This window comes from Arvicanthis niloticus, chromosome 13 (genome assembly GCF_011762505.2).
Source record: "Arvicanthis niloticus isolate mArvNil1 chromosome 13, mArvNil1.pat.X, whole genome shotgun sequence".
NCBI lineage: Eukaryota > Metazoa > Chordata > Mammalia > Rodentia > Muridae > Arvicanthis > Arvicanthis niloticus.
Genome location: NC_047670.1, coordinates 50,478,095 through 50,503,495, shown reverse-complemented (window position 1 = coordinate 50,503,495; position 25,401 = coordinate 50,478,095). Strand labels below are relative to the sequence as shown.

At 46.3% G+C, this 25,401-nt stretch overlaps 1 pseudogene; it reads right to left on the bottom strand.

Moving 5' to 3' along the window:
- Positions 1–18,406: 18,406 nt before the first annotated feature.
- LOC117719260 (lymphocyte antigen 6L pseudogene) lies at positions 18,407–20,357 on the bottom strand (annotated as a pseudogene).
- Positions 20,358–25,401: the final 5,044 nt, after the last annotated feature.

Genomic DNA, 25,401 nt, shown 5'->3' with positions numbered 1-25,401 from the left:
GATCCTGATCCTTCTGCTTCATCTCCCAAATGTTGGGATCACAAGGCTACACCACCACACCCAGTTGTGTGGTGCTGCAGGTTAAACACAGGGCTTCCTGCATGATGAGCAAGTAACCTAGCAACTGAGTCACATACCCAGTCTTAATATCATTTTTGAGCTGGGATCTTTCTGTTTTGTTGTTCAGCTCCAGTGTAGCTGAGATGAAAGGTTTAGCTTACTGTGCCTGACTAGACCTAATCAAAATTTTTCTTTTATCTAGCATCTGTTCATATCAATTAATTGATATATCCATCTGCCACTTCATCTCTTATCTACCTTTCTGCCAACTATCTATCATTATCTCTGTATATATTATCTATCATCTATCAATTATTATCTTTCATCTATCTACTATCATATCTATCATCTATCTATCATCTACATATCACTTATCTATCTATCATTTATCTATCTATCTATCTATCTATCTATCTATCTATCATCTGTCATCTATCTATCATCTATCTATCCATCTCTCTATCTATCCATCATCTATCTATCTATCATCTATCTATCTATCTTTCTATATATATATCTATCCTCTATCTATCTATCTATCTATCTATCTATCTATCTATCATCTATCTATCCATCATCTATCTATCTATCTATCTATCTATCTATCTATCTATCTATCCATCTCTCTATCTTCTATCTACCTATCTATCCATCATTTATCCATCATCTATCTATCTATCTATCTATCTATCTATCTATCTATCATCTGTCATCTACCTGCCCACCTTCCTTCCTACTGACCATCCGTCATCTATATATCCATTATCTATTTGTGGTGGTTTGAATGAGAACTGTCCCTGTCTGGCTCAGGTATTAGAACATTTGATGTGGTAGTGGGGAGGTGCAGCCTTGCAGGAGGCAGTATGTCACTAGGGGTGGTCATTGAGAGCTTTTAGTCTGATTCCCTGCAGCTTGCTCTCTGCTTTCTGCATGTAGTTAGAGGTGTGATGTTCCCTGCTTCTGTTCTAGAGCCTGCTGCTCGCTGCCATGCCTTTTGGGAGTCTTCTTACTCTGGACCTGTACACCCAAAATAAACTCCTTCATCCCTAAGTTTCTTTGGACTATGGTGTTTTATCACAGCAACTCTTCCTCCCCTAAGTTGCTCTGTCGTTTTTTGTTTGTTTGTTTGTTCTGTTTTTTAATCACAGCAACAGAAACAAAACTAGGTGAGGGACTGGGGCAATGAGGCCACTTAGACCCTTGTGCTCAAGGCCACTAAGCCTCTAGTTTGGAGAGGGACATAAGGACAACAGAGGGTTCTTGGATGCAGATGCCAGCTTCCTTGGATGATGGGCTCTGGGGAAGCTTGGAAGGTACCCTGGCTATGGGCATGCCTAGTCAGTATCTTGACCCAGGGAACCTCAGCCAGCTCTGGCATGGCTGAGTGACAGAGCCAGGGAGTGGGCTGCTGGTTAAAGCCCCAACAAGGTAAGACACTAAGCTCGAGCTTTTCCTGCCCTTTTCTAGGCATTCATTTTTGTTCCACGTGTTTGTTTCAGATACTGCTTGGCACCAAGTTCCGCACTGGTTTCCTTGGAGACGCTCACCAAGATGTTGCTGTCTTCTGGCAGGGATGACGATCCCTGGCCTCCCTCTTCCCAGTAACCAGTGTGCTGAGGGGCTTTTGTTCAGTAGCATCTGGGTTGCTTTTTGCTTGTGCAGATGACTTTCAGGTGGTGCCGTGTAGACACCTCCCATGTGTCGTTATGCAGCCCTAGACACTCACGCCTACCCATCCCCTGGGAGAGCATGCTTGGCACAGCTGGCTGAGGTGGCAAAGTCAGGTTTCCCCGTTTGGTTTTGAGATTTTGCACTATTAGAAACCAGCAAGGGGTCACTCTGACCAGCGATGCTCTGCTGAAACACACATGGCAAAACATGTAAATAATTTCTTAATCCAACCCTTACCCTGGCCTTTAAGAAAACCAGAATGTCCAATAACCCCGGGGAGAAAGGAGGACATCAGCCCTCTCCTGGAGGTGTTGAAGGTGACCTATTTCACTGGTGGTGGTGGGTCTCTTAAGCCTGCTGAGCCATCTCCTGGAGGAGCACACCCTCTGGTGTCCATATGAGGGATGGCAAATGATCTTCTTTAGCCACTCTATGGCTGTAAGCAGTGTCTGCCCCATTAGGAAACACAGACACAGTACTACTTCCTGTTCTGCTTCTTGCTCAAGTTCAGCCTTACCGAAAGGCAAGAGGTGAGGGGGGAGGCAGAGACTCAAAGCCCCCAGGTATGTCTGAAGGCTGCTGTGAATTTGTTGGGTATACTCCTGGTGCCTCAGCAACGCCACCGAGTCACTAAGTTGTGTCCACTCATGTGAGACTGCTCTAGAATTCCTTCCATACATGTTATCCGCATGGCTCTGGGCATATTTGTTGGCTCACATCTGACCTGGATCAGGATGCAAGTTGTCCATCACATGTGGACACTGAGCCAAAGCTAAACCATGGCATTCCCCTCATGGACTCTTCAGTATTGAACCATTGCTTCTCTTGAGATACCATGAGGTGATAAAGACAGCATCGCAACATCCTCTGAGCAGTGGCTCCAGGCACTCAGTGAAGAGAGTTGCTGGGGTGCCATTTACTGGCATTCTGGAATTATCCAGGTATCCCTCTTGACTGGGAAAACAGGTCTGTGGTTTCTTCGCCAGTGGTCTCTGATCAGACTGGGATCAGGGAAAGAGGGCTGGAGTGGTAACTCTGGCCTTGGGAATCTCAGAGGAAGAACTCAGGGCCCTGAAGCGTCCCCTCTGTTGGCACAGTTTCCCTAGGGCCCTGTCTGACTTGGATCTCTAAAGGGCCCAGAGCACCATGCCAACTCTTCCATTTTATACCACCCTGCCACAGGATTCACAGGCAAAGAGACATGAGTGGTCCTGCTGCCTGGCGATGGCCACAGAGTCAAGTCTCAGACTAGAACAGTTCTTCAGGAGCCCCTACCCTGATTATTTATTTATTTATTTATTTATTTATTTATTTATATGAGTACACTGAACTCTCTTCAGACACACCAGAAGAGGGCATTGGATCCCATTACAGATGGTTGTGAGCCACCATATGGTTGCTGGGAATTGAACTCAGGACATCTGGAAGAGCAGTTAGTGCTCTTAACCTCTGAGCCATCTCTCCACCTTTAATAATGAGCACACCCCCCCCCCCCAGCAGCTGGCCACATAGGCCGTGTTGGCTGGTGGGACAAGTGTGAAGGACTAGGTCTCTACCCCCATAAAGCCCTCCAACTGAACTTGTCTCTTCCTTTATAAAGTCAGGATTTTGTTTAAACAACTTGGGCAACTGTCACGGTGGTGGGCATTTGTACTGACTGCACTTGGAAGTCAGAAGCAGGAAGACTGGGAGTTTGAGACCAGCTTGGCTATGTGGCAAGACCCTTTATCAAAATCAAAACAAACAAAACAAAAAGCAAGTAAACAAAATAACAAGGCTGGAGAGGTAGCTCAGTGGTTAAGAGCCCTGGCTGCCCTTCCAGAGGACCTAGGTTCTAGTTCCAGAACCCGCACAGCAGCTCACTACCATCCATAATTCCAATCCTAGGGGATCTAATATTTCTCCTGACCTCCACAGGGGCTGCATACATGTGGTGCACAGACACACATGCAGGCAAAACACCCACACACATTAAAAATAAATAAATAAAAGTTAAAAATAAAAATAACTCCCCCACGGGTATATATGTGTATGCGTGCACACGTGTACACACACACAGACACACACACACACACACACACACACACACACACACACTTCAGTTAACTTCCTTTGTAGATCCATTCTCCTCGAAGTGCTAAACTACAATGTTTTTCCTGTTTTGGAGATTTTGCAGATTATTTATTATTGCTGTTGTTGTTGCCAATTATGGTTGTGTTTATCAGCAGGATATACTGAAGAGGTGTTGCCAGCAGGACCATGAGTTTAAGGACAGCCTGGGATATGCATTGTTTGGGATTGGAGAGATACTCAGAGGGCATGATCACTTACTGCTTTTACATAGGACCTGAGTTCAATTCCCAGCACCCACATCAGGCAGCTTATAGCCACCTGTAACCCCAAGTTCAAGACTCTGATGGCCTCTTCTGGTCTCTGAGGGCACCTGGACACATGTGGTATATATGTAGACAAGCAGACACATATACACACATAAATAAAAAGAAATAATTTTAAAAGACTATATAAGCATTACTATGTGAATTTGTTTGGGGGGGGGCTAGGGGAGGGACATTCAGAGATCAGAAGACAACTAGGGAAGACAGCTCTCTTCCTTCATCCTGTGGGTCCCAGGGATCGAACCCAGGTTGTCAGGCTTGGCAGAAGTACCTTTATCTACTGAACTATTTTGCTGGTTTGAGTGGCTAATTTTAATTGTTTCTATAGTTGGGAGAAAATAAGCTACCTGAATAAATACATAGCAAGCAGATGTTTATCTCATATTGTAAAACCCACTGTACTTGTTTTATACAATTGTGTACACATGGTGGTATTTTTATATCATTTGTACAGACATGGTGGTATTTATACCATTTGTATACATGTGATGGTATTTTGTACCATTTGTATACACGTGGTGGTATTCTGAACTAAACTAAAATGTGACTCAGAAAGAAACTGGCCCTTGGATGGTAATAAAGTAACCCTCATCAGAGTATGGGCCTGTGACCTACCAAGGTCACCTGTGAGATGCAGAAACCCGGACCCAGCTCTGCTCTGCTCCAGCCCCTCTTTTCGTGACACACCCTGACACAGAGGGACAGTTTTCTCTTTAATTGCCTATAATTATGCAGGAGGTCCCGACATGATAAGCCAGACCCAATAAAGCCAGCTTTGCTTACTGTCTGCCCAGCCTGTTGGGATAAGGACTCTCTGGTCTCTGCCCACCAGTGTGCACCAGCAGGAACTGCAACTGGCAGGTTGCCAGGATTTCTCACTCATTTTAAGCCTCTCTTAAAGAGTCAACAGGAGAGGAAGGAGGGCAGTCAGCTAGTAACCTTTGCCTTTCGGGGTGTGTGTGTGTATTTATATACATATATGTGAAGGTGTATAAGAGGGTATGTATACACTCATGCACTGTGCTTCTTGATGTGGGATGTGGTCACAACGGTCACTGGCTCAAAGGACTGAGCTTCCTATTGGGGGATGTGACCCAGTGGTGTCACTTAGCTAGCATGCATGAGGTCCTACATCTAATCACTGTAGTGGGAACAAAAAAGGACTGAACTGAATCCATTTCACAAGGTTAAGTCTGGCTTTGATGATGTCACTTGCCACCACTGAGGTGCATGCTGAGACTCACTGTTGCTGGCCATTGGCTGGAAATAGACATTCAGGCACTGAGACCAGTGAGTGATGTTGGGGGATATTTTTTTCGGGTACATTTCTTTGAATCTTTGCATTCCAGCACTGCTGCATCCCAACACTGTCTCCTCTTTGGAGACCTTGATGCACTCTGGTTCACAGGTCACTGACCCTGCTCTGGCTCATGGGCATGAGAGGGGCAGCTCTCATACTCTCAAAAATACAAGAACAACTGCAGACAAACCAGCTTTTAAGATGATGCATAAGAAGTAGCAGGTGACCAAGACAGGCCTAATCCAGAAACACAAGAGAGATGTGATTGAAGAAAAGGTAGAGGCTAGTGAGCAAATCCCTGATAATAGATTAGGAGAGAAGTGACCCTGGAGCTACTTTAGCTGAAAGCACCGCTGAAGCTCACATACCTGTAATCTTAGCATTTGGGAGACTGAGGCAGGAGGGTCACCATGAGCTTGAGGCCAGCCTGGGCTATATAGAGAATACCAGCCTAGTCTAGTGAGACCAAAGACTAAACAAGAGGACCGGTGAGACAGCTTAGCTGCAGCCAAGCTTGATGACCTGGGTTCAGCCCTTGGATCCACACAATGGAAGAAGAGAACGGACTCCATGAAGTTTTTTCTCTGACCTCCCCATGTGTGCCGCAGTGTGCATTCACATCAGCATGCACACTCACATACAAAAGGAATAGAAATAATTTAAACATTAAGAGAAGTGCTATCACCCACATTAAAAATAAGCAGGCTAACATTAACTTATACAAAAACTTCTTATTAATGAGAATTAGTGTAGTAACACTTGGCAGTGATCCCAGCACTTTTGGGAGATAGATAGGAAGATTGGGGGTTCAAGGCTCAATGTTGGGTGCATAGAGAATAAAGGCCAGACTGGATTACATGAACTCCTGTCTCAAAACACAAGCAAGCAAGTAAACAAACGATAGCAAGACCTTCCCTTAAGTTGGTCCAGACATCTGAAAAATCCATAGATGGGCCTCCTTTGACACATGGAGCCCTGCAAACAGACTGATGCCATTTTATTCAGCAATAAAGTAAGATGTATTACAAAATAAGAACGCAAAAGCAGGCTGGTGACATGGCTCAACAGGCCAAAGGCTCTTGCCACCAAGCTTGATGACCTGAGTTTGATCCCTGAGACTCACGTGGTAGAAAGAGAGACCTGATTCCCACAAGTTGTCGCTGACCTCCACGCACATGCTACGACATGTATACACACACATATATATGTATTTAAGCTTCTTAAAGAGACTATAAAAGCAAAAACATAGAAGCTGAAAAGGGACAAATTAAAATGTCACCACCATTTGTGGGGTGCAAAAGGGATCGGTAAATTGTACCTCTGGCAACATCTGGCCACCTCCTGCTTCCAGTGAAGGGCAGAATGCTCAGGCCTCTCCAGAATTGCTAACTCCTGAGTTACAGGCTCCATCCACCAAAAAGACAGGAAACAGTAGGAGCTCACTCATCAACAATGGTGCTTTCTGCAACTATGGTTGGGAAACAGCCATTTGAGATGAATTGAAAAGTTCCAGAAGTGAGTCAAAGTTTCAAAGTTTCAGAAGTGAGTCACACATACTTTCAGAAGTGAACTGTTTGGAGCTCACTTGGTTGTTGGTGACACTAGGCTGTGAATGACTTTCATGTCTACCTCATGACCTACACTGTTCTCAGCTTGGCTGCTGCAGGACCACAAAGCCTGGCTTGGGGACCTCATTCAGTTTATAATGATCCAAAGAAAGAGAGTGGCAGCACCAGCTGTTTGGAGTTGAGGAAGAAGAGCTGGTCTTCACTGGGCTTTGCTGATAATGCTGTGGCATTGGTTCACCTTGCCTTCTTCACTGATCATCATTTGTTGTGACTTTGTAGGGAGAAATGCACAAGAGAACTTCTTGTGATATTCTGGCAGCTTCTTGCTGCTTCCACAGACTTGGGCTGATTAGCAGAGCCTCGTGTTTTCTTCCGTATCTAATTGCTGCTGCTGTTTCACGAATGGTATTTGGGAGTGGACTGAGCTACCCTGCTGATTTGTGTGAACTGAACTGCTGATATCCTGAAAATAAAGATTGGAATTGCCCCAAAGAACTATTTCTAAACAGGTCCACATCCTCTTTTTCCCTGTTAACTTTCCTTTCCACTACCTCTGGTGGGTGGTGGGCTAGAAAGGAGGTTAAAGTGTTTAAGAACTGTTATTAAAAGGTTTTGAAAAATCTAGGTCTACACACCATCTCATGAGACAGGGACTCTGATAGAATAAGAGAGAAAAGGGGGGAAAGCTAGCAGTGTGTGTTCCCAGTCTTCACTTCTTGACCCACCACAAAGGGAACTACACACCACCCCCTCCCCACCCTGATGGCTGAGCCCCTAAAACTGAATAAAACAGGCCTTTCCTCTCTTCTGCTGCCTCTGTTAGGACTTTTGGCTCCCAGTGACACAGAAGGCAATGTTACTAGGAAATGTGAATCTCAAATAACAGCCATTAGAATAGCCACTACGAAAACTGACACTGTTCGTGAGGAGGTGAAAAAAATCAGAAGCTTTGTGCTGTTGGAGGGAAAGGAAAATGGGGTAGTTTTGTGGGGGAATAAAAAACAATTACTATGGGCTGGAGAGATGGCTCATTTGTTAAGAACATTGACTGCTCTTCCAGAGGTCTTGAATTCAATTCACAGCAAAGACATGGCAGTTCACAACTGTCTGCAACTCCAGTTCCAGGGAATCTGACACCCTCAAACACCAATGCACAAACAACAAAAATAAATACATAATTATTATATCATTCAAATCTGCTTCTAAGTCCTCCCAAAATTGAAAGCAGGGTATTGGCTAGGCAGTCGCCTGTGTATACAGTCAGCAGATACCTTTGTATGTAGCAGTCACAACAAAATGTGGAGATAAACCAAATGCCCATCACTGGAGGAATGTATATACAGGATGTGAACACATAAGGTGCACACTTATGCTGTGGTTGGTGAAGCTTGTCCTTCGAAGGTCTGAATGCTAAAAGCTTGATTTGTGACTCTGGCAGGCAGTGGGACCAGTAAGACATGAGGCCTGGTAGGAAGGCTAAGTCTTTAAAGGATTGATTCATTATTAATCTCCTGAATCCTGTCTGCTAATGTCCAGCAGATACAGCCACCTTGCTCCCGAACCTGTAGAACTATAAGCTTAAAAAAAAAAAAAAAAAAAAAAAAGGCCTCCTTTCTTTTCAGAGCACCAGCCTCTGGTATTCTGTCATAGAAACATAGATAACACAAAATGAATCAAGACAACATACAATGAGATACCACCCAGTCATAAGAAGGAAGGAAAATATGACACATTTGACAAGGTCAAGGGACCTAGAGGACATTATGTTGAGTCACAAAAAGACAGCCCTGTGCAATGCCAGCCATAGGGAGGCCTTAGAGGAGTCACATTCCTAGAATGGGGTTGCCAAGGATTGGGAGCCAGTTTTCATTCAGAAGGGTGGGAGAGACCCAGAGGCCATCAGTAGCAATGCTGGCACAGTAGGGCCAGTGAGCCCATGCCACTGAACTAGACACTTTAAAATAGCTCTGGGGGAGTGTTTTGATATGTGTGTCTTACTAAAATTAAGGAAAGACACCTTGAGGCACATGGAACAAGTTAAAAACTGGGAAGAGGCATGGAGCTGACCATTATCAAGTGTGGAAGGATGCAAAGAGTCAGTGCAGAGCTGCTTTTTGTCTGCCTGGTTGGAGACACTGGGAAGTGTTGGAGGAATCCAGATCCCAGGCTGACCTTGTGACTGGTGAGGCATTGTTGGAGAAGGGCCTCACGGTGCTGTATAAAGGTGGGCAGCAACATGGGGGCATGCACACTGTTTTAGAGCTCCCCAGCTCTAAAGTAGAATGCTCAAAGCTAGGACCAACGTCTCTAGTGCTATGGACTCAGCTTAGACATCTGGATCTTGGACCGGCTGGGAGGTTGGGATTCCAGAGCCCTGTGATGAACATGAAAGAACTTCCAGGCATTCTCAGTAGGACTCCAAGAGGGCACAGCTGATCCCACAGAGAGAAACCTCTCTCCCTTGGGATCCCATACTGCCCCTTGCTGCTTCAACCCTGAGGAAATGATTTCCTGTTGGTGCCACCTCCACACATGTTCTTCAGGTACAGTCTCTTTCTTATATAGTCTAGGGATGCTGAGCCATCTACTCACACAGTAGGGAGACAGTAGGATTGACAACTGTATACGGGGCATGTGAAGGGACATAGGTGCCTCAGGCAGTCCTTCAGGTGAGAGCCACTCTCTTATGGGAAGAAATGTCACCCTTGTCCCAAACCAGGCCATATAAACTTGCCGTGATCTGGGTGGGCTCTGAAGAAATCAAGCCCCCGCCTCCCATCCCCATCTCTTTCTTGGACTACCATGGTTCCTATGCAGTATACTGTGTCAGTCCTTGGGACAGAGGGCTCCTCACTGGCTGATAATTGAGCACTCAGTCCCAGATTACTCACAGTACTTACTGTAATGCAAGTTCCTGACTGTCACAGGCACAGAGAACCCCTGGCTGGTAGGATGACAGCTTTGTCAGATGAGGCCCCTCCATTGGGAGTCTTAGTCAGGTTTCTATTGCTGTGATAAAACATCATGACCAAAAGCATCTTGGGGGAGGAAAGGGTTTACTGGGCTTACAGATTACAGCCCATCATCAGAGGAAGCCAAGGCAGGAGCCTGGAGGCCAGAACTGAAGCAGAGACACAGAAGAGTGCTACTTGTTGACTTGCTCCTCAGGGTTTTCTCAGACTATTTTCTTATAAAACTCAGGACCCCCTGCCAAGGGGTGGCACCACCCAAGTGGGCTGGTCCCTCCCACATCAGCCATTAAACAAGAAAGTGCCTCATAGACTTGCTTATGAGCAAATCTAATGGAGGCATTTTCTCAATAGATGTTGCCTCTTTCCCAGATGACCCTGGCTTGTGTCAAATTGACAAAAAGAAATTCTAACCAGGGCAAGCAAGCCCTTACAGAAAATACACCCTGGGGCTTCTGCCACTTTCAGGACTACGGGACCAAGGACAAGGACAGGATATCCTCTCACTAGGGATCTTTCCCATAGAGGACAGATTCCACCACCCAGGTTGATCAGAGAGGAGGCATGAATGAGGGAGGCCCAGCCCCTAGCTGAGTAGCTGTACCCAACTCATGGTTCTGGATGCTCTGGTGTTAGGGACTTGGTGACACAGGTTCTTGGAGCAGCATGGTGTAGGAGGAGCTAAGGTGGGAGGAGTAAGGAAAGGAGGAGGAAAAGGAAAAGGAGGAGCAAGGCGAGGGGAGGGCAGAGAGGTAGGAGGACGAAGAGCCACACGGGTATGGAGAGCAGTCCTGGGTAACAACTTATATTTAGGTTAGCTAATTGAGAAACACCTCTAATTGTATGAGCATATTGTTATTGAGCATTACCAAACATATAAAACCTTTGATTAATATTTAAACATTAAAGTCTCATTTCGTACCGGGCCCCTGTGGATGGTGGGATGGTCTAGGCAATGCCCAGCTTTGTGGAGACAGCATGGAAGATTGGCAGAGCCATCTCCCACTCTGGCGTCTCATGAGTGGCAGGGCCTGTGTTTCTGGCTGGCTGTTTCTAGCTGTGGTGTGTGCATGGCCTCTGGCCACTTCCAGCTTCAGAGTGCTTGGCTTCAGGCCAAGGCACATGGCTGCCTGAGCTAAGCAGAGTCACCACCACATAGATAGTCGTCCCATCCAGTGGCCTTCATTACAGGAAAACAGGCCGACAGCAGCAGGACAGACATCTGTTAGTCAAGGGTGTGGGGGCGGGGAGGCTGCCACTGTCATTGTCCACAGCATCAGCCAGCATCCTCAGGTGCAGAGAGGCTCAGTATTGTCTGTCTTGGAGGTTGTCCACATGGCTGTTGGCACACCCTTGGACTAGACTTCCATAGGCCCAAGACCATGAATACAAATTCTCTTTTTATCTGAGCCCTCTGGGTCTCTGGGGGCTTCCTGGAAAGATTCTCCCTTCCAGGATGACCCCCTTGTAAAAAGCCTATTACTGCTGTCCTGACTTCTCTGTCCCACAGGCGGTTCTTGTAAGCAGCAGTCTAAATAGTTAGGGTTTGCTAATTGGGCATAGGGGAACGGGGCTGTAATCCCAACACCCAGGAGGCTGAGGCAGAAAGATCCCAATTTCAAGGCCAACCTGAGATACAGAGTGAGAACTTGTTGGGGGAAAAAACAGAAGAAAAGAAAACTAAAAGAAAACAACCAGGCTTCAGATAGAGGTAGCTCAAAGACCATTGTGGGTCCACAGTTGGGTTCGCAAAGGAGGAAGGCTACCCCAGCTGGTGTCCTTACAGCCAAGAAGAGCCAGGATACCAGGAAGGATCTCAGGGGAGCCTCTAGCTCAAAAGCCAGCCTACCCTCTACAGAGTTGCCTAGGTAAGGCACCCTGGCAGTTCACTAATGATGACTTTGGTTGGGTGTTCTATGCTCTGAAGATGGGTCTGTAGGCCATGGGTGTTAGTGTGGCAAACTGTGGCACTGAAGGCTATTGTCTGGGGCAGGGCAGGCTGCAGTCTGAGGGTACCATCAGGTTCATAGCTCTCCCATGGACACCCCACCCTGAGCCCTGAACATCTTGGACCTGAAGCTGACATCTACACCTGTGGACTAAGGCTATATGCTCACCTCCCTTTGGGGCAATGTAACCAAACATATCTGAACACTGAATGTCTGCCGGGATGGTCCTTAAAGGAGCCCTTCTTTCACGAAATGGCTTTGCCTCACATTCCAAAGAAACCAACTGTTAGATCTGAGAAACAAACATTTCCACAACTGTCTGATTAAGCAAGCTTTATTTAGACTGGCCAGACAGATGCCTCTCCCTAAATGGGGATTTCAGACAGCAGTCCGTCACTGGCTATGAGGTCCCTTTTAGTGGTGGAAAACAGCTGTTAACCTCTGGACAAAAGAGAGGGGGACTCAGGGCTCAAGCTGCCTGTGGGATAGATAAGTGCAAGAATACATCATGTGCAAGGGGAGTCGTCACAGCGTTCAGTAGTTTAACAAGGCAAAGGGGTGGGTGCAGCATCATGGGATTACAAGTTCAGCGTTGGTTGAAATACTGTTTGCAGAATTCATTAGGTTTAGGAAACAGAAACTTATGCTTGTAAGGGATGGAGACTAAGTAACAATGTATAACAATGTTGGTCCTTTACCATCAACGTGGCTCCGCGTTTGGTGTCGCACAGCCCTCCACCTCCAACGTGCATTTACGTTGCTCTTGCCCACTAAGGCTAATCACACAGGCCCTTTGATAAGTTATGTGGTGAGACTGTATCTCCAGTCTCCGGTTCCTGGATGTTCCTTGGATGTCCCTTGGATGCTCCATGGGGTGTTCCTCCCATGAACATCCACCATCCCAAACGTGGCCTCCAGCCATTTGAGTATGTTCTGTTGGTCCTTGTTCTCTACCTGGGTCACTGGGTCAGTGTACCATATGACAACCACAAGCCCTTTCCCAACCTGGCTGGGTCTTGGTAGAGGAAAAAAGGTGCTATGAGGCTTCTCAGATTTCTTAAACTGCACCCACTGGGGTGTGGCAGGAGGAAGAGCTGAGTCACACAGTACCTAGTACCAGCACCACTTCCTCCTCCACTCCCCTGTGGCTCTACCCTGAGCTTGGGTTCCTGACTCCACCGAAGGACATGAGTGGGTGGGCTCAGCAGTGTTCCCTGCCCAGCCCTGAGGTGGTGGCCCAAGTACTGAGGACCCTGAGGGCAGTTTTTTCTTTTTTTCTTTCTTTCTTCCTTTTTTTTTAAAAAAAATATCGAATTTATGTTCAACAGAACAAACTGGACAGGTGGGCCCCTCAGGCCCTTGCCGTGCAGGTGACTGAATGCCCCTGGCACTCAGGTCTGTGAAGAGAAGCTTGGTAGTGACCTTCTACTTCACTGCTTCCGTTCAAAGTGTCCAGATCTTATCGCCTCCAAGCTTTAAGTTGGAAATTAATGCTGAAAAGGCAGGTGCAGTTTCTCAGATTCAACACGTTTCCCATGAGAACATCTGTAGTTTGAAGGGATGAGTGAGAAAAATCTGGCTTCTATCTGGAAGCCTGGGAGCCACGCTTATCGGGAAGAAGAATAATATTCCATTGAGGGGGTTCATTTTTTATTTTGGAATAAACTTAGATTTATTTTTAAAAATAAGTTGCAAAAAAGCTGGATGCAGAATCTCATTCCCATAACCCCAGCATTTGGGCAGAGGCAGAGGATCAGAAGTTCAAGACTGGCCTTGGCTGTATGAGAACCCTGACTCTAAAAACAAAAAGTTCAGAAACAACAACAACAGAAGTGTAAGAATTATTCTGTACTCTTTATGTTCATTTTCCAAACATTGACATGTCATATAACTATGTTACAATTATCAAAATCACAAAATTGAAACGTAACACAACCATAATTCTTGTTTACAGAATCTACCCGGCTTCTCCCTATTCTCTGACCCCTGCTCCCCACACCTCCCCTAGGTGTCACCTCACTAGCTTGTCTGGCCCCTGCCTCTTGGATTTGACATTTTTGATGACCTCGACCCCTTAGGAACATGAGGTCTCATCTCTGGGTCTGCCCTCTGAATGGCCACCTCATACTCCCACCATGGCTGGCATGGCTATGACCTTCCCCCACAAAACACCTTCTGTTCTCTCCATTAAAACCCATAGGTTGTGATTATGATATATGGTGCATCACATATGTGTTTCTTTAACACATGCAGATTTAATCTGTTTATAGCTCACTGAGTCTGGCACACTAGGGCGTTTACTTTATGCCTTTCTCTGAGATGAGAAAATTTTCCTTCTTTCCTACCTGTCTTTCTTTATCTGCATGGGGATCTACCTCAGAGTCTCACAGGCTGGGTGAGCCACTCCACCACTGAGCTACCCCCCAGCCTACCTCCACCCCTAGCTGTCAATTCTTCAAATGTTTCTTTTTACAGAACTGTTACTTCTCCACTGCCTCCAGGATACCTGCTACACATACATCACGATTTCCGGTGTTACCCTGCTCATGGCTTCCCTGTTTCTTCTGTCTGTGTTCAAGTCAGCTGTCACCTCCGACCTGATGTTGGGCCTTTTTTTCCTTTACTTTGGCAGTGGTATCTCTATATGGTTTGCTTACATCCAGCCATTCTTGATGTCCTACTTCTTTGCTGAGCTTTACATTTCCCATTCACACCTAAAGTGCTTGCCGTATATATAGCATATAAATGTGTGTATACCTATGTGTATGTGTATATACATATTGTATGTATGTTTATATATGTGGCACACATATATGTATATATATGTACATTTTAATATACATATATATATACATTTCCCCCTACATACACACACATATATATGAACATAGTATATGTACACATATGTACATATATACATATGTATATGTGTGTATGTGTGTATGTATATGTGTATATATGTATATATGTATATATGTATATATGTATATATGTGGCATGCATATATGTGTATATATGTACATATAAATGTACACACACATTCCTCATATACATATACAACACACATGCACACACACACATATGTAAAAGATGCTATGCTGTCTCAGCATCTCACTTGCCATGTCATCTCAGCACTGGCATTTTTTATCACTTACATTTTGTTTCTGTGGTGAAAGATCCTGAGAAAGCAACTTACAGAAAAAAAAAAAGACTTTATTTGGGTTTACAATTCCAGAAGGAGAGTCTAGAATGGCAGGGGAGGCGTGGCAGCGGGCAGCTGGAGCCAGAAGCTGAGCGATCACACATTCAACAGCAAATACAATATAGAGAGTAGGGAGGAGGAGAGGAGGGGGAAAGGGGATTTGGAAGTGGGGTTAGACCATGAACTCTGAAAGCCTACCCCTCCAGTGACATACTTCCTCCAGCAAGGTTGCACCACCTAAATGTTCCATCTCAAACGTCACTGCCAACCTGGAACCAAGTGGACAATCCATGATCCTATGGGGGATGTTTCTCACTCAGCATCTACTGAGCATCCTTGTCCTTGCTTTTGAGGTTTCCACGATCTTCAGTATAAGTGATCTTGCTGCTGTGACTCTGATGGAACAGGCAGACCAGTGCCTTTGCTGCAGCAGCTGCTGGGGTCTATGCTACAGGTACTGATTCACCTGCTATGGATGATGGCACTGAGCAACTCAAAGTCCTGAGCCTTGGTAATGTTTGGACCCACTGCTAACAGGAAGCCTGGAGATGAGATTGCTTCCCAAAGACCCATCCCTTGACTGCTTCTGCCATTTTGCTCTTCTGACAAATCTCTCCTTTTGGCTGGAAACCTGGAGCTATAGATAGCACACAAGGACACTTGCCACCTATGAAGAAGCCACATCAGGTTCACAGGAAAAACAAAGAGGGAAGGCAGCCCAGAGTTGATTGCAGTGTGGGAGTGTGGGCATCAGCTGCCTGGACTCATGAAGATCCACCTGCCTCTGCCTCTTGAGTGGCTGGGATTAAAGGTTTGCATCTGAGTTTTGAGTTAAAGCCTTGAAAGCTTCCTGCCACACACAGGCTATCAGATGTTTTGTGTATGACTTCCTCTGCCATTCAGATGGCCATGGTTGTTTAATCTTTAGTTTAACTTCAAGCGTAACATGTGGCACACAACTACAGATTCAATTTTACTACCACCAAGTAGCTGCTCACTCTGTCCAGAGAAGAACTCAGGCCCCAACTCCAAAGGCTGTAGAGTGACTGATCAGAGGTTGGGTGGATGAGCTCCACTGGAGGCCAACTCACCCCGTGATACAGCAGTCAGCTGACTATAGGCAGGAAAGGAAAGAGGCCTATGGTAAGACTACAACCTGGTCATGTAAACATGGGAACAAACACAGAATAGTCTATCAGTGACCAGCAAACAAAAGCCAAATGTGAGGACAGCATCACCTGCAGGTTCTGTGATGGGCACTGACTGTCAAGATTAAAGTGGCGAGCACATGCCTCAAAGTGAGCAGCTAAGGAAACAAGTCCTAGATGACAGGAGGAGGGTTCACTGTGTGATTATTCCCAGTGGGGCAAGTGATGCAAGATTATCTCCTGGCTGTGCTGGGGAGGCTTTGGTTTGGCCAATGCTGTGTTTGGAAGATTAATTCATCTCTATAAAACTACCCCAATCTTTGCCTAGTTCTAGCTATAATTCATATGTTAGTAAAGACCACACACAGGACTCCTCATGGTGTCTTCCTGGCAGCTCTCCATGGTGGGAGTCTTACCTGCTCTTTTCTTGGTAAAGTTTGCTTTCTCTCTTCACCCACTCATATGTCCACATACTTAATCATCATAGACGAGATACAAAGAACTGAAAAGCATCCGTCTCAGTTTGACTTTTGATGACTGCTGAGTGGCTGACAGCAGAGTACCCGGGTCAAGCACATCTGTGCTGAGAAAGGCGTTGTTGATCTCAATTACCTGCCTCAACAGCAGAGGACCCAAGTGGCACTTACATGTCATTTTTGTTTTCAGTAGGATTTGGCTCCAAAGAGTCACCCAGCCCATGCTATCAAGGCAAGATGGTCCTCTTAGTACCTGATTCCTTAGCATAATCAAAGGAGAGTATCCTGGTGCCAGGAGACTCCCAGAGCCCTAATAGTCCACAACTTCTACCCTTAGTGATTAAGGAGTTGGCACTACTGTTTGTCCAGTGTGGGGAGTGAGTGGGGCCTAAACTCAGTGTGAAACACCATAACTGCAGAGAAGGTTTTGCTTTAGTCGGGGACCCTAGGAACAGAGATGCCAGACCACTGAAGGGCTATGGGACATGTCAATCACTGGTGAGGAGGAAACTGCAGAATCCTGTGTGGAGGTTATAATGTACCCCACATCCACAGCCACCTCAGCTGAGAGTGTGGTGAAGGAACCTGGAGAGCAGGGTCAGGGAGACAGGCAGGTGTGTGAGGACCAGAGTGGGCAGATGTAGGATCAGGGAATAAGATACCACACCCACCCACAGGCTCACTCGTAGAGACTGAATAAGAAATGTCATCTGTGGAGTCAGGTTTTAAACTTTGTTCACCAACTGGTGGGAGTATTTTGGGAACTTCTGGAAACTGGAACTTCTGAAAGTTGAGGGTGGGGCTTGAAGGTTCCACCTGGATTCAGCCTGCCCAGCCTTAAGCTGCCAATCAATTTTCTAGTCTCTCTCTTTGCTCCTTACCTTTGTCCTTAACAAGGGACCCTTCCATGGCCAGGTCTATGTCCACCAGGCCTCACTTCATGCAGTGCAGCTTCAATCAAGTGTGTTTTTAGACCACTTTGGTATTCTCTCCTGGCCTTGTGGCAGTCAAGACTCTGTCCCCACTTCTTCCTCATACAGTGGCCAGTGAGCCATCCTAGGAGTCTGGATCTGAGTTTGGATTGCATGCTCACACTTTGCTGGACCTCAGGCTTCAGGGATACCTCTATATTGAGTGTAGCTATCTGTCACCTGACCTGAATAGATAGGCTGTACTGAAAGCTGGAAGAGGAATGGGTCCCTGGGGCAGTGGGGCAGTGAAGGAGCAGGAGCCAGGCTGTGGGGAAGCAAGAGTTTACTGTCTCTGAGGAGTGAGATACTGCAGTTCCATGCATGAACAAGAAACCCATATAGAACAGCGTCAGACTGTGGCTGCAGCTCCGGTCTCATCAGGTCCATCTGACACTCACAGCACTTGACAGTGTGCCAAGGGTCAAGAGCTTTCTTGAAGAAGCCTGTGGCCAGCATGGAAGCACTCTTGATCTGTCTCCAAGAGGAATAGCAGGGTTTTCTTTCTACTTCTTGGTCCAGGATGTCACATAGGAGCAGGCTGCCGAGTCCAAAGGAAAGGGTATGGTGTCCTCCCTTCTACCTCAGGGACTCAGCTTTGCCTTGGAAATCCTGGAATGGATGAAGGTGGGATTTGAGGTGGAAAACAGGAGGTGCTAGAAGGGTGTGTGTTAGGGGGAGGGTGTCACAGGACAATGGTCATCCCAACAGGGTGCAGAAGAGACCCAGACCCATTGTCAGCAGGACCCTCCCTAGTAAGGCCCCAAACCCCTCCAAACTCTCAGGTGCTCTGTTGCAGTTGTTCCATGCACAGCATGTTATGTTGGGCATAGTCTCCACATCACCCAAAGCCCAGTCAATGAAGTAGTCGAACTTGGGACAATTGATGGAACAGCTCTTGGTGATCACAGGTGTGCTGTGTGTACCTGCAGAAGAAAACAGACAGCATGTGATCCTAGAATTCTGAGGCTACAGGGGAGACATGGGGGAAGCATCCAGTGTGAGTGGCTGGATCTGACCCTACTTGACCACCTTCTGCCATCTTTTCACAGGCAGCACCTGCAGAGTGTTGGGAGCTCTGCTACTCAGAGTCACCACCAACCTGGGATATGGGAAAGAGCCGAGGAGGGTCTCTGCTGCAGCCCCAGCTGACCCAGGAGATTCAAGGGCAAACGTAGAAGAGACCTGGCTGCCAAAACATATAGTCGTGGTGGCACAGAATTTGGGGTGGCTAAGGATGTTCTAGCAGAGCCTATGGCCTCCTTGGAAGCCCAGAACAGTCCTCTCCCTGTAAGAGCATCAGATCTTCCCAGCACAATCAGCACCCAAGTGAGTCCTGAGAGCCCACTCCTTGCAGAGATTCCAGTTGTTGCCTTCCAGCTTAAGATCTACTGAACAGAAAGCTGGGATTGAGGGGTACAAAGGTGAAAGTCTGAAAGAAAACTCAGAGAAAGTCACACATTGTCCCTCAGCTTCCAAATCTTCAGCTACAACAAATCCCTTCACTATGATAAGACACAGAGACCCTAGGGGCAGGACTGGCACTGATGGGATCAGGGGTCTCGAACTGGGGAACCTGCTGCTCTCCTTAGGGAAATACAACATGGGAAATGGTGGCTTTCATCAGATCTAACTTCAAATGAGGAAACACTTCAGTAAGAGGCAGCCAGAGGCAGCTTGCAGTGCCTGTGGAGATACTACAAGAAGGACAGTGTGTCAGGCCTTTCTGCCTGAGGCTCACTCTGTACCACTCCTTCTGGTTCTTGTCCTAGGCCAACTCAAGTCTTTATTCTCAGGAATCAGCTTGAGCAAACAGGAGATGCCTAAACTTTAAGAACTACTCTGTAACAAGGCTCAGGACATTTACCTCAGAGAGGAGGTAGCTCTGAGGCAGCTGCAGTGTCCCAGGAAACTAGAGCCAGGTCCCAGCCAACACTACCACCACAGTGTGCTCCCAAAAGGTCTGGACTTTCCATGTTTCTCTTTGTACGGAGATGGGACAAGTAAAGTGTTGGCTTTAGTTTTATTATCCTGAGGCTGAGCTGACCTAAGGACCCACTGCCTCTGCAACCCCACATGATGCCCCATATGGGTGGCTGGCCTTGTAAAACCCATCCCTGCTTGGCTGGCTCATTTGGGAATCCAATGTCACATCAGAGCTTTTGTCCTGGGGAGAGTCCTAGAAGCAGTGAGATATGATTGACATGGCAATTGGGAGAGAAAAAGGAGCAGCCACAATTCAGACCACAGCTTCCTGCATTGTCCAGCACCTGAGCATTTGTTGGGCCTGTGGGTGTGAGACCAGGACCCAGCCTTGCCAGAGGTCCTGGAGATGTCCAGGCTGGAAAAAAACACTCACCTGTGTTATTGAGAACCTCTTTGATGATGCACCATTTTTCCTTGGGGTTGCACTCCATAGACTGACACTGGTTTGCCCAGATAACCATGTCGCACTGGAAGCAGTGCAAGTTTCCTGATATGGAGAAGAACACACAGCAGTGGGTTGGCAGCACAGGCCAGAACCCCCACCCCAACCCTACCGCATGCCCGTCCACCCTGTCCAGTCCTTACTTTTCTTCATGGCCAACATGTCTCCAGTGACCTCCACAAACACCAGAGATGCCCAGAGTACCAGGAGCAGTTGGGCCATGACTCCTCAGAATGGCAGTTCTGCCTGGATCCCACACAGCCTGGTTCCTTGTCCTGCCACAATCCAGTGCACCCAGACTGTAGTGCCAGGGGGAGGTGGTGGAGGTGGAGCACTTGTTGGAATCTGAGTTACCTCCTGAAAGGTTTCAAGGGGGTGGATACACCTTGGTCATGTGGAGGAACAGCGAAGGGTGTGTGTGTGTGTGTGTGTGACAGAATGGAGAGAGAGAGAGAGAGAGAGAGAGAGAGAGAGAGAGAGAGAGAGAGAGAGAGAGAAGGAGGGGTGTTAGTGTGTTAGTTTCTCCTCTGGAGTTTCAGGACACTTTCTCTGTCCTCTACTTTGGGATCAGCCACCTTTGCAGGCCTTACAGTCCTTACCTAGATGCATTTTACCTCAGGAAATGCTGCCTTAATCTGCAGGTGCAACTCAGTTCCACCTGTAACTCTTTCCTAGTTTTGCTTTCAAGACTGTTCCCTTGAAGGACAATTCCACTGGGAGCAGAGACTACTTCTGTTTTCAACCCCCTCTACTGATTCTCTATCCTCTGTCCCTTCCTTCTCTTTACTGTCCCTCTCTTCTCTCTCCTTACCATGCAATAAATGTGGTGGTTTGAATGGGAATGGACCCCAGAAGCTCATAGGTTTGAAGTTTGGTCCCCAGTAGGTGGAACTGTTTGGAAAGGATTATGAGGTGTGGCTGTGTTGGAGGAGGTGTGTCACAGAGGGTAGGTTTGAAGTTTCAAAAATCCACACCATTCCCAATTAGCTTTGTCTGCCTCATGCTGGTGGTTCAAATATAATCTCTCAGCTACTGATCCAGCTCCACACTTACCTGCCTGCTGCCATGCTCTGAGCCATGATGGTCATAGACTCTAACCCTGTTTAACTGCAAGAGTGCAAATAAACTCTTCTGTAAGTTGCCTTGGCCATGGTCTTACCACAGCAACACAAAGGAACTAACACAACAATGATTTATTAGACTGCAAAGATGGCTCAGCAGATAACCATAAGTATTGGAGTAGACAATTAATCCTACACAAATAGACCCGGTGTCGGTGCCCAGAGTTCCTTGCCCCAGTGTTCTCAGTTCCTAAGTGAAAGACACACATGCATCCTTATATTTTAATATTCCTTAAACAGCTCAATGTTTGGGCCATTCCCAAACCTCCACATGGCTAACACTTCTCCACTGATACTCTTAAGCTAGAACTTGCTAAAATGTCTGTTGTATCTTTGGTACCCTAGACCCAAAGGGGAGAAGGGAGCTAGGGCCACTCTTCCCCAGCTGTTACATTATCGATATTCTCTGCCTTCTGTGCCTCTCAGGCCTTGACCTTACTCTTCTTTCAACGTGGTGGTTCTAAATCCTCCTTCCTCTCTCTGTTCCCTTGCCTGAGAACCCAAAAGTCCTGCTTCTGTCTCTCTGCCCAACCATTAGGCTCTGGCAACTTTATTTACCAGTCCAAGCCAACTTGGGGCAGGGACCCTCAGCATCTTAGATGTGGTTTCTCAGGCAATTTGGGGAACCCAATTTACATAATATGAGCATTAGACCAAATCCACAATGTATAAGGAACAGACTTTGGACCCCAATGCTTATGTAGGCAGGACTCTCATTGTAAATTCAACTCTGATGGATGTGACCCTCTCAACTGGCTTCTTTATGCAAAGATGTGCACATCTAGACATACATGTACACACACACACACACACACACACACACTTCTCAAAACTTAACAATAAGTTAGAATCCACTTGAGTCCCAAGATGGTGACCAACCCTAATGACAAAGGAGACTTAGCTCCCCACTTTCCAGGCATGGTGCTGATAGTACTCATTACAACGCAATGGACGTGTCCAGGCATGCGCACTAAGGGAAGTACCAGTAGGCAATGCTGCTATCTCACAAACACACATTCACGCCACTTAGGAAAATATACTTATTTGAGTGTACAACACTTCCAGATTCCCATCTAACACAGCTTGCAGGAGGTTACAGGTCCGCTGAGGTATCCTCTCCATTGGATACAGGGAGCGAGTTGGTGACCATGAACAGGTTCAGGGCTTGAGTCTTTCACACCCTTACCTTTTTGCCTCAGGATTCCTGATTTAAGAAATGACAAAGGCCATTAGCTCTTTCATTCCTATTCAACATTTCTGGAAAACCTGGGCTTCCTGGGGAACCCGGAATTCTTGGTTTTGGCTTTGTTTGTTTGTTGGTTATTTTTATGACAAAGTTTCTCTTTATAGCTCTGGCTGTTCTGGAACTCACTGTGTAGACCTGGCTGGCCTCAACATCAGAGAAGGTGCCACCTGCTGGCCATGGAGAGCAACTTGCTCTGTCCACAAGTCTCCCAGGCTCTTGCCTCCCCATCTGTAAGACACTCTGGCCTTGAACTTGAGGTCCTTAGGTGCTGAGATCACAGGTGTGTTCTCCACGCCTTGCTCTCCACACGTTTTATTAAAGTATTTACCTGGATTAGCAGAGCCATCAATAAGGATCAGTAATGAGCAGGAAGAGCCAAGGGGGAAATCAGCCAGAATGCAGGATATGAGGTTCACACAAAGCCAGTGATAATTTTATAGACGACCAATGAAGAGCAAGAGGAAGTGACGGGAACAGTTCTTTTTACAATAACCTAAAGAAGAAGCCGAGACTGAGGAATATATTTAGACAAAGTGGCACAAGCCTAGGACATGAAAACCATGGAACAAATGAAAGCAGGCCTTCATAAATAGAAGAAAATTCTAGGCTTAAAAATTGGAAGGGTTGATTAATTAATTAAGTGATTAATTATCAATAATTAATTATTTGTTATTTATTAATCATATATGTTGGTATCCAGAGCCAGCTTGGCAAACAGGTTCCAAACTCAGGAATGTCACACATAGGTGACATTTCCTGCACACCTGCTTGGAGCCCACTCCTCACACTTACCTGGGAACCTGCTAAGTCACAGCCTAGATAAAAGGCAAATATTTTCCCACCTTCAATCCTTCTTCAGTTTATCTTTTCTCTTTCTCCTCTCTGTCCTTGTTCTTTTCTAATGAAACCTCTGCCACGGGGAACTGCTATGGCCTGGTGTGGTCTATCTGGACTCGAGCCACCATTCCAACACAACAATATATGTCTATGTGCATGCGTGCATGTGACAGGTGCATGTGTGTAGGTCAGACAGCAACACTTAGAAGTTCTCCTCATACTGTGTGGATTCCAGGGCTCAAACTCAGATAGTCAGGTAGAAGGTGGAGGGTGGAAAGACAGGAGACTGGGAAGGGAGGGAGGGAGAAGGGGAGGGAAGGAAAAAGGCCAGGAGTGGCTCCTAATAGAGTTCACATGAAATTCGAAGTCACAGGATTTGGTGGGTAAGCCTGTAATCCCCAGACTGTGAAGGCAAGGACCTGAGGATCACAAGTTCAAGAGCACCCTCAAATTCTTAGCAAGTTCATAGGTTACCTGAGATCCTGTCTCAAACAAAACGAAATGAAACAAAATTAAACAATCAAAACCAAACAATAAAAAAAAACAAAAAACAGTGCAATACAAATGGACAGATAGCTGTGAGTGGAGTCCAGACATGCACACAAATGTACATGCTCAGGGGATTGTCCACAGTACTGCCCTGTCTGTCTATGTGGAGAATAGCAGTGTTTTTACAGAAGGTGCTGGGACAGCTGGGTAACATCATAATCGAGTGATCCTTAAATCATACACCACATCAAAACATAATAATAAAATAAACATGAAATAAAATGAATAAAATCAACCCTAATGGATACACAGTTTCATCTAGAGAGCTAAGCAGTGACTCAATGACAAATTCTTTGGCTTTTAAGGAATAGAGCTGCTCCTCCCTCAGAATTGCCAGCTTCTGTGCTTCTTTGTTGCAGATAATGCCCTTCAAAGGAAGCCTCATAGAACCAGCCCAAAGCAACTGTCCTTACTCATCCAGACCTTTGCTGGTTGTCATGCTACATTCTGCCCCTAGGGGAGCTTCTCTCTGCAGTTAAATTTGGGATTGAGGCTGGGCCTGCTTCTGCCCTGACATAGGAACACATCTTCCACAGTGTAAGTCTCTCCCTTCCTCTCCTGCTTTCTTTAGGAAGATGAGCTGTGGGACTCTCATTTCCCCTTTTCCTAGAATGCCTGAATAGTTTCTTTGGGCAAACCTACTGGGTTCAGTTACAAAACTACAGTTGTTACAAAACAGGAGAACTCCATTGACTTAGATTGGGTGATGGTGCCTTACACCAGAATAAAAGCAATGACAGAGACTCCAGATTTAAGAATAAAACATTTAATTCGGTTGTGGTTGTGCTGACCTGCAATCCTAGCACTGGGGGCATGCAAGCAGGAAGTATGTGAGTCTGAGTCCAGCCTGGGATGGAGAAGTGGCTCATGAAGAACCCCATTTACTGTACAAACAGAAGGACACATGATCATAATCCCTGTTCCCAGGCAAAAAGCCTAGCATGTCTGTGCTGTCTGTAACCCCACCTTTCCTTCCCTCCACAGGAAATGTCACACCTATTATGCACTCTTCACCCCTCCCCAACCCCTGACAACCTTCCTCCATCTTTACAACTCATCTGTCCTGGATACTTTGTTTAAACAGAGCAAGGCAGTGCACACCTGCCCCAGATTTCTTTCTTGTATTCTAGGCTGCATCCCATGTTCTGACCATTCAGTACTCTCTACCTTTTTATAACAGAACTGGGTCACATAGTAGCAGGACTTTAGGTGAATCAGTTTTCCCAAGGGGGTAGTCTCTGGGCCGGGTGATTGACAGGCCCAGCTGAAGGAACTCTCTTTAATGCAGAAGGGAGGACACTGGTATAAAATGTTCTAATCTGTAGAGCACCCAGGGTGTCCTGTGTCTTCCCAAGGCCAGGAGTATTGTATTCTTTCTACTAGGCCTTAAGTAGTGTAAACCAATGTGTACCAGGAATTGGGGGTGGGGACTTTGAAGGAAGCTGCAGTAAAGGAGCTGCACCTTGCACTGAATCATCTCCAAAGCTGGTAAGAGAACAGAATGATGAGACTG